The following is a 9,600-nucleotide window of genomic DNA, read 5'->3' on the forward strand; positions in this document are numbered from 1 at the left end:
GTCTCCTTCCAGCTGACCGTGTGCGTTGACCCAGCAAGGAGTGCCCCCCGGGGGTTGGTTCTGAGGAGAGGGTTTTCCTGGAGTGGGAGGTTGCTCTTCTCCCTCCACATCTGCATTGAGAAGTAGGTTCTTCACAGTTTGTTCCTCCCTTCCCCCTAGAAAGGAAGGACAGTGAGAAAATGCTGAGACTGAAAGCCATGAGCCTGTGAGCCAGCTTTTTCTTGGTTTCCTGTCTATAGAGTTGGGATATTCAGCCCTGAATTACTGGGGCACCAGCTGGGAACTCATGGCCATTCCAAGGTCAAGTCTCACACTAAACCCAGCTACTGGGGCCCTTGCAGTTTCATGGGAGCCATAGTAACATATCAAAACAAACTTTAGCTTAATTTTTATAATGCACCCCTGGGCCTCAATTCTCCCCCACCTGCCGTGGACCCCATGGCTGCTGGACAGACTACCAGATATGGTCTCTCAGTCCAATCCCATTCTTCTATATGAGGCTTTGTGGTGCCTGGGCTGGGACTCTGCAAACCACATGTTCCCTTTGCTAGCTGGTCCCTGGTAGGCTCAGCTCTGGGGAGGCCAGAAGGAGACAAGAAGGCTGGGGGAGGAGGGAGCTGGGACTTGTTTCTTCCGGATTTGCTTCTTCCAGATTTGTTCTTCAACCTCACCCCAAGGATGATTCACCTGTAAGGAGAAGTCAGTTTCAGTTTCTAGCTTTTCTTACACACTTCTAGAAGCAGCCTCATTGCGCATCGTGCCCACTCAGATACACCAGCTAGGAAGCCATGATCCCAGCTCCTTCCCCTGCAGCCCCTCCTCTAGCTTCTGGCTTCTGACAAACCTAATTCTTCCTCTGTTCCTGCTCTGAGTGGCAGCTGCTTCCTCATTATTCACTCTGTTTTCTCACTGTGTTCCCCACTTCCCTGCAACCTTTTTTTGCCCTTTCGGTTATCCGATACACATATAACCAATTCTCTAGATTAAATTCTCTCTGTTAAAATAACTGCTTTGGTTTCTGTTTTCACCAGACACTGACAGATACAGACCCCACTGCTGCCAGACAGACTACACAAGGAAGCTGTAATTCACCATCTGGTTTTTATCCATCAAAGGCGTGGGTGGCTGCCAGATTATCCTCTTGCCACACAGCATTGAGGCCACTTCAGCCCAAAACAAAACAAACAAACAAACAAGCAAGAAAACCCTGATACCTCGGTGGTCAGCCTGTGTGACCTGATCATGAGCAGAATCATGGTTTCCTGTCTGTCTTTAGAAGCAGTGAGACTTCTTTGCAGGGTCTCTTAAGATCCCTGGGGGAGCGGGGGAGGAAGACTACGATGGATACATGGATCTAGTCTTGGGTCCCCTTATGCTTGCAGACCCCTCTGCTTCCCAGATGGCTCTGACACTTCTGTAGGCTCCCAATTTCCATGGTTCCCTCCCAGGTTGCCACCTGCCCTTGATGCCCAACTCTCTCCTCTAGTCAGTCATCAGGGGATGGTCCCCTCAGTATGGTGGATCTGAGCTTGAAGGTCCCAGACAGAGAATGAAGAAGAGATTCCAGCCTACATGGCAGCTAGAGTTGAACTTTTCTCAGACTGTGGCAACCTTGTCCCCTGTCTTGGAGTTGGAAGAGAACCTGGAGGTCAAATGCTCTCAATCTGCTATTTTACTGATAGAAAAACCAAGACCCAGGTTAAGCAACTCGTCTAAGGTCACATAGCTTGTTAGAGGTAAGTCCATGGCTAAGGCCAAATTCTCTGTCTCTGGAAATCTCTGGGCTCCTCCCATGAGCCATACTGAGATTTCTCAGCCTATAAGTGTCTGTAGGCCAGCTGAGGTCACTTTGCCTAGTATCCTTAGCATTTTCTAGCTAGTTTTCTGCTTCCTGTGATTTTGCTCTGAGTTTCCTCTGAGTGTCTCTGTCCCCTCAATCTCTGTCTTATTCTCTATTTTTGGTCCAGCTCCCTTGATTCTCTGCTGGTCCTAACTGTACTTTCCCACTTAGCCCCAAAGCCTCCCTACACCTCTTCGGAGAGCTGAGGGCTCTCACTTTCTCATTATCAACTAACCCTTAGCAATTAGTCCTGGCTGTTGGATTATGTAAACAGCGCAGAGTATAACCCTATAATCATAGGCACGTCCCTGCCCCAATGCCCCATAGGCACTGATTTAACTGTCTTTCACTAAAACACTGTTTTCCTCAAATTGCAGGCCTGTGGGTACCATTCTTCTGAGGGTTCTTGGGAAGATAGGGCAACACCCTTAAGAGTCCAGACACTTTCCTTCTGTCGATTAGCCTGGAGCGCTTCCTGAAGCACTGTTCTGGTGAGCTTGCCACTGCAAAAGGAAAGCTATTATTTCGCTTTGAGCAGTGAAGCAGAGGCAGTTCTTAGAAGTCACATCTAAAGTCTTTACCCCCGAGGCACAGCATAATAGAGCCTCAGCTATGTCTGTGCTGTGAAACTGTTTACCCTCGTTCAGGGCTCTCCAGTCTGATGTAAATTCAAATCACAGAGGAAGCTGTGTAAAAATAAGTCCCTGTCCCCACCACTGAGCTTTCAAAACAATCCCTGAAAGGAGGGTGGGGTAGTAGATTAAGGATTTTTAATATTTTAAACACTCTTTAAATGATTCTGATGTTCAGCCAAGCTTAGAAGCACCACCTAGACAGATAACAGAGGCTTGCTGCAAGGGTATTAGGACTTATTGGTAAGAAGAAAGGATGCAGAGAAGGGTCCCAAGAGCATGGAGAATGAGCTTATGCAGTTAAGCCCTCTGAGGCTGAACATTTATCCTGGAATGGGCTGTGTGGGGAGAGATTCTAGGCTTAGCTCCCTATGTGTGGTCCATCCTTCTTGGCCATGAGTGTCTCTGTCAGGCTCATACTATCTCTGGCACACAGACTGGAAAACCAAGAGGCCCAGTCACTACTGTGACATCCTTCCCTGTCAGAAGCAGAGGATGACTCTGGGACTGCGAACACCTTTGGGGTTCCTATGCAAATATTATGTCTGCAGTGTTTTCCACCATGGTCCCCACACAGTAAAAGTTATTGCATGGCATTGGTTGGTCTCACTCTGACAAGGACCATTAACTTTTTATTCTGCATGACTCTGATGACAAGAAAAACACATTTTAAAACTGTATACTGAAGTATCTTTATCTCTATCACTTTTAAAGCCCTATCTCTGTCCATGATCTCTATCTATCTATCTATCTATCTATCTATCTATCTATCTATCTATCTATCTATCTATCTATCTATCTATATCTATCTATCATCATCATCTATGGTACAACAATCAGATGCATCAACCAGCATCTGAAAGTGATTCGTACTGGACATTTAAGTGTCTCTCTTGAATGTGTGTTTGCCTCATCTCTCTTGGGAATGGCTCTCCCAGACCAGTAGCCACATTCCTGCTGGGTGACCTGCCCCCAGTCTGGCTTGTTTGTATCAGGAGTCATTCCAAACAGACATGATCAGTTTTTCTCTTCCAATTACTGGAATTAAGACTGAGAAAATGGAGCCAGTCTGGTCCAGTATCTATTCTAGACCTCTAATGTGAATACTCATGAACTACAGAGGGCCCATTCTGTTGAATGGGTGGAGGAATGGAGGCAACTGACTTCCAGATGGAATAGAGACACCAGAAAAAAGAGGAGATGGGAGATGATGAAGGTGCTGGTGGCCTCACTGCTCCCAGTATACCACCTGACTGAGGTGCAGTGTGCTCAGGCTCTTGGCTTCCATTAGACACCACCATGTCCTTGTAATGCAACCCCATTTTTTTTACATAGGCCGAAACCCCTTTTCTGTTACTTGAGACCATTGAGTCATTACTCATAAACAGGGAAAGGGGTCATCAGTCTAGGGATTGACAGGTTGATAGAGCAGCGTAGGTACAGCACTGAGGTTGACATGGATGATAATGTAGGCATTTGTCATTGAGCATCTACTATATATGCCAGATACAAGATAAGAGTTTCATATTCACCAATTTTTAAAATCTTTACAACAACCTTGAAAGGCAAATGTTATTTATTATTTCATCTTGCAGAAAAGGGAGCTGAGGATCAGAAGAGATAACTTTTCCAACTCACATAATGAGTGGTAGAACTGAGATTCGAACTCATACCTGTGTGGCTTAAAAATCTATCCTCCTTCAACTACACCATGCTGCTTTTTCATGTTGTGTAAGATTGAAGAAGGATGTAGACACCAGAAGACTATTCATATTGGGTGTGATTGGTATCTGGAGGGCAAAATCCAGGAAGGCAGGGACGGCAGACCCAGCTCAAGGCCTGAGGGTCCACTAGGTCACAGAGTTTTAAGCAGAGCTGTCAGGACCCTGGAGAGCTCCCAAGGAGCCACAAAGACTAAACCATCCCACCTGGTAGCTCTGCCCCTTATCTTGAACCTCTGGATGCAGAAGGCTATTCACTGACATATGCAGGGAGGGGTTCTTCCCTGGGACTCTAGGGATTATCCTGGGTCATCCCCTGCACTTCCCTAACCCACCGTCAGTTTTTCTCTGTATCAGCTTTTGGGAGAGAATGCTGACATAGGGTGCCCATGTCTCTATGTCCAAAGAATTGAAAAATAACTTTAAACAATCTCTTCCATTCCAATTTGCCTTTTCTTAGATGAAGTGACTGGCGAATATGATCTGTTAATCATGCCACACCTCCTTTGGCCATGTAAAACCAAATTGGCTGCTTTGCATAATAAAAGGTTAAAATTATAAGCCATATGAGGAAACAAATTAAGCTTGGTCATTCAGGCTCAGAATTTGTGACTGAATGTCTTTGCACTTGCCTTTCACACTTGCTCCATCGTCATGTGTCTGCCCTCGACTACAGCTGTTTATTTTTAATCCACATTTCCCCAAAACAGATATTAATAATTTTCCTGCATCTTCTCTGGCAGCAACCTCCACATCGACCAAGAGCAACAATACTTCTTTGACCATATGCATTTGGGGTTTTGTTTGACACCATAAATGGATCTTTTGTTTGGTATTTAAGTTGGCTCTTTGTGGGAAGCATTGGCCAGTTTAAACTTCCTTCATAAGTTCTTCATGACTGCATTTGCAATGACATTAATGAAATCATTCTGAATATCAGTAGGCAGATAATGAGCCCAGAGGCAGTGACTAAGGTGAGGGCCCAGATGGAGGGGTGGGGAGGGGTGGGGTGAGTGAGGGAAAGTGGGAGCTAAGCTGTCTTCTGGCTCCTACTGGTAGGTGAGAATGAATTTAAACCCCCAGGGTCTGACTTCTCTTTTCTCTTCCCATTTTGAGAGATTTTGGTGGAGACTATCCAAGAGTTTAATATTTCTGTCCCCAGCCTGTGTAGGAGAATGAGACCAGGAAGTCTATGTCCCCAGCTCTCCCCTCTTCTGCTCTCCCTTTGAAGAAGTTAGCTAAGGCTTTTATTCCCATTTTGGAGGGAGACCTTGGAAGGAGGGTCTCAATGCTTTCTGGGTGCATTTAGGCTTGTACCTCTATTTCTTGTTTTCCTTATAGACCCCCATGCTGACCTGTGTTCCTATACCCTGCTGCCCCCATCAGCATCCTCTCTACACCGCCAAGAGAAGTTCCCAGCCTCCTGTCCCCTTCTTACCCTTCCAAGTAGTTGTTAGCTCCTATCTCTGCCTTGGGGCCTCTGGCCATTTCTTGTGCTGAGGACGGTGGAGGAAGCACTTAGATCCTAGCACAGGGCCTCATCATTCTGCTCCCTGACTTTATGGATCACCATGGGCTGTTCATCCCAGGCTGCCACACACCACTGTCCAGGTGATGTGTCACACAACTGTGGAGGCCCTATTCATATTGTATATATTGCAGATCTGTAAATGGATTAGGATGGTTTCCTCATAATCAGGTATCTTGTACTAAAAAAAATCAATATATTATAACATTTTTTTCAACAATTGGAAATTAAATGGGTTGTGAAAGGGGAACCTTTTTCTATTTTACACAAAGATGCTGTGTAGGCTGGAGTAGCCCTCTACTTCGAAAACCCATATATTTTCAAGGACTTCCTGCATCACACATATAGTAAATCTCATTCTACCAGTTGTGCCTGTCCCCAGGAACGTGAGACTAAACTGGTTTCCAAACCTTTGATTTATAGATAGAAGAGTGGGAGCCATGTAATGGGCTTCTCGCTTGACTAGTTGAAACTCAACTAGTTATCCATAGATTCTGGTGGCTGTAAAACCCAATGACCTTCACCTCCCAGGGTGTTGGGAGGCACAGGCATGAAAATGACACACATGTGCTTTGAAATTTGGGATTTGGTGTTGTTTAACATCTCTGACCCCATAATAAACACAGGGCTGAAGCCGGGGCCAGATCATTCCCCACCCTGCAAATAGCATTTCCATTTCATCCTTCCAGACATTCCAGAGCTGCTAGAATAACAGTCTGCTCTTTAGAAGGACCATTCAATAGCTGCGGCCCTGCCCGGCCCCTCTGGCTCTTCCTGTAAGAAAACAAACAGGAAGGCAATGTTGGCTGTAAACAGAGTGGGACCAGAGGCCAACCAGCTGGCAGGAGACGGGGGACTGGTCCAGCCAGGTGTGGAACTGTTACTATGGGCAACAGATGACCTGGCCGAGCAGCCCAACCAGCGAGTCCCCCAGGGAGGGCACTGAGAGGCCAGGTGCTGTTGCTCTGCCTCACTGTGGATTTGTGTTCTTTTCCGCTCTGGGCCTTAGTTCCCCAGCTGTTCAGTGGAAGAGTTGGAGGAGATGATCTCTGAGGTCCTTGCCAACTCCGATAGGTGTGGTTCTGGGCAGCTCATTTTCTAACATATCCCATAGGTGCCAGGTAAGGGGATGGTTCACATGTGGGTTTATGTCCATCTTGGCCTTGTCCCTGGAGGTGGCCTTGTCTCAGGCCACCCCCAGGCAGTTAGGCTGGAAGAAAATGCATTCCTCTCTCATTTGGGGGCCAGGTAGGCCTCAGCCCAGCTCCATGGCCCCAGCTCCCAGACAGCTGGTCTCCCAGCTGGAGCAGGCAAAGATTCCAGAGCAGCAAAACCACTCATGCAATTGATTTCTGTGAGACGCGTGGAGGTTATGTACGCTCCCCCCCCACCCCGCACCCTCCCTGCCATCCCCCCCGAGAAACTGTTCCTTGTAGCCAAACGTCTCAGCTCAGGGAAGTACAAAGCTGATAGAAATATATTTCAGCCAGAACAGCAGATATGAAGAGAGGGGACAGAGGTTCAGATCCTCTCTTTCCTGAAAATTTAGCACAGGCCATGTGCTCCATCCTGGGGGAGGGGACAGTGGTTCTAAGGGCAATTGCTCCCTGCCATCTTCCCTCTCCTGAACCACCATATGATAGTGCCTGGACCAGTGTCCTCACTCAGGGAGGGACAGCAAGGGAGAAGAAGCTCGTGTCCGGAAGAAGGTTTCTATCATTTAAAAGAATGGGAGCTTGGTGGTCAAGCAAATCACACCTGTCCAGGAATAAAAATAATCATGATAATATCAGCAATAGTAGCTAACATTTACTGAGTGCTGGCTATATACTGGATATTGCTAAATGTATTATTTCATTTAATCTTCAGAGTAAAGGCATAGAATAGTTATTATTTGCTCTCTTTCTCAGACAAAAATTAGGAACTCAAAAAGAGTGACTACTTGCCCAAAGCCACCCAACTGGTCTGCAGCAATGCCAGGATTCAAATGCAGGCCCATGCCATCAAAGCCCACGTGCTCAGCAATGAGGCCAGGTGGGGAGTAGATCTGCCTTAGACTCATGGATCCCAAGCTGCAGAGATGAGAAGTTGACCAGTCAGGGCCTCTGGGAAGGCCACAGTGATAGACAGTTGTGGGTGGCTCAGGCAGATGTCCAGCACTCAAGAGCATGTCCTATGAGAAATAATTAAGGGTACGGGCCTGGCAGATGTGCCTCAGCTATCTGGAGTTTGAGGTGTTGGGGAACCCTGGGGAGGTGGTCCATGTTTGGACATCTGGTAGCAGGGCAAAGCAGGCAAACCACCAAGCAAGAGTCAGCCCTAGGAAGTGAGGCCAGCCTCACTTTTAGGGGTTCTTCTGAAGCTTTCAGAAGCTTCTACAAACTTAGAACCCCAGGTCTGGCCAGCCAGCCTCTCTCAGGAGTTGGATTTGCACAAGCTCCTCGAGTGATTCTAATTCAGATACTACAGTGAAATGCTTTGAGAAACCATGCCCAGGACAAGTGATGAGAGCAGGGCAGGATCCAGCCTCAGAGAAAATGGGCTGCAGGGCAAGTAGCCAAGGGAGGAGCTTGAGCATCAGGACACGAGTTGGGGCTGGACACTAGGGCAGAGGCATGGACCTCTAAGAGGAGCCTCCAGTCAGGTGAATGAGGTACTCAGATCCTCCAGGTGGGGGTTATGGGGCAAAAGGTAGGATTTGGGCCTGAAGCAATGGGGATGGGAGGATCTTGTCATTCTCCTACTTAAAACTTTATGGGGGCTCCTCCATGGCCATCAAGGCTCTGCATGATTGAGCCCTGGTTGTCTCTTTGGCCTCATCTCCTCAGTCTCTGCTCTGTCAATCCCCCTAATATATACACCCCGTCCCACGTCTGAGCTTCCGAATGCACTGGTCCTTCTGCCCTGGTGAACTTCCTTTCCTTTGTGACAATCTCCTTTCCTGTCCTGTCCCGAACGAGGGACCCCTGCCGAGGAAGGCTTTGGACACCCCGTCTGGGATAGATGCCTACACACTGTGCTCCCAGTTATTTTCCATCTTGCTCCTTGTTGATTTCTCTCATGGTTCTCTTCAATATTTTGATGTCTTGCCCCTCACTCCCTCCCAGTGGACTGTCAGCTCCATGAGGTCGGGGGGACATGTTGGTTGATGACCTGTGTATCCTACCATTTTGCTGGCACCTATTTAGTATTTGAGGTGGTGAGGGATGTGGAGAAATTCAAGGCTTAAGAAAAATCTCTCTGGAAACTTTCTGAAACGTTTTTTTTTTTTTTTTTTTTTACCACTAATTTAATCTTTAGTCAAAGCAGAGAGAATTCACATCATCTTCTGGTTTTATTGCTGGAGTTTGAAAGAGAGGAGGTGAGGGAAAGGATGTATGTTCTCGTTGGTGCTTAAAAAGGTAAAATAAATAAATACAACACCCACTGACAAATTATGCTTCTTTGAGGCTTTGCTCTAAATGACACCTCCCCCAGGAAGCCCTTCCTGATCACCACTTGCCTTAGCAAGTCAGATGAGATTGCTCCCTCCCTTGTATTTTTGTTCATCTTTGGTATGTCTTCTATGGTGCTTATCACATTCTGCCTGGATCGTGCTACTGTGTGCCCGTTTTTTTCCTTGCTTTTATTTTTTTATCACGATATTTTAAAATTTAAGTATAGTTGATATACAGCATTATATTAGTTATGTTAGTTTCAGATATACAATATAGTGACGTTTTTATACCTTACAATGTGATCACCCCACTAAATCTAATAATCATCTGTTGCTGTGCAAACTTGTCACAAAATTATCCACTATATTACCCTTCACTTTTATCACCCGCCCCTACTCATCTTCTCTGGCAACTATCCCTTGGTTTCTGTTTCCTAGAGTCT

This window comes from Pteropus vampyrus, unplaced genomic scaffold, assembly GCF_000151845.1.
Source record: "Pteropus vampyrus isolate Shadow unplaced genomic scaffold, Pvam_2.0 Scaffold238, whole genome shotgun sequence".
Taxonomy (NCBI): domain Eukaryota; kingdom Metazoa; phylum Chordata; class Mammalia; order Chiroptera; family Pteropodidae; genus Pteropus; species Pteropus vampyrus.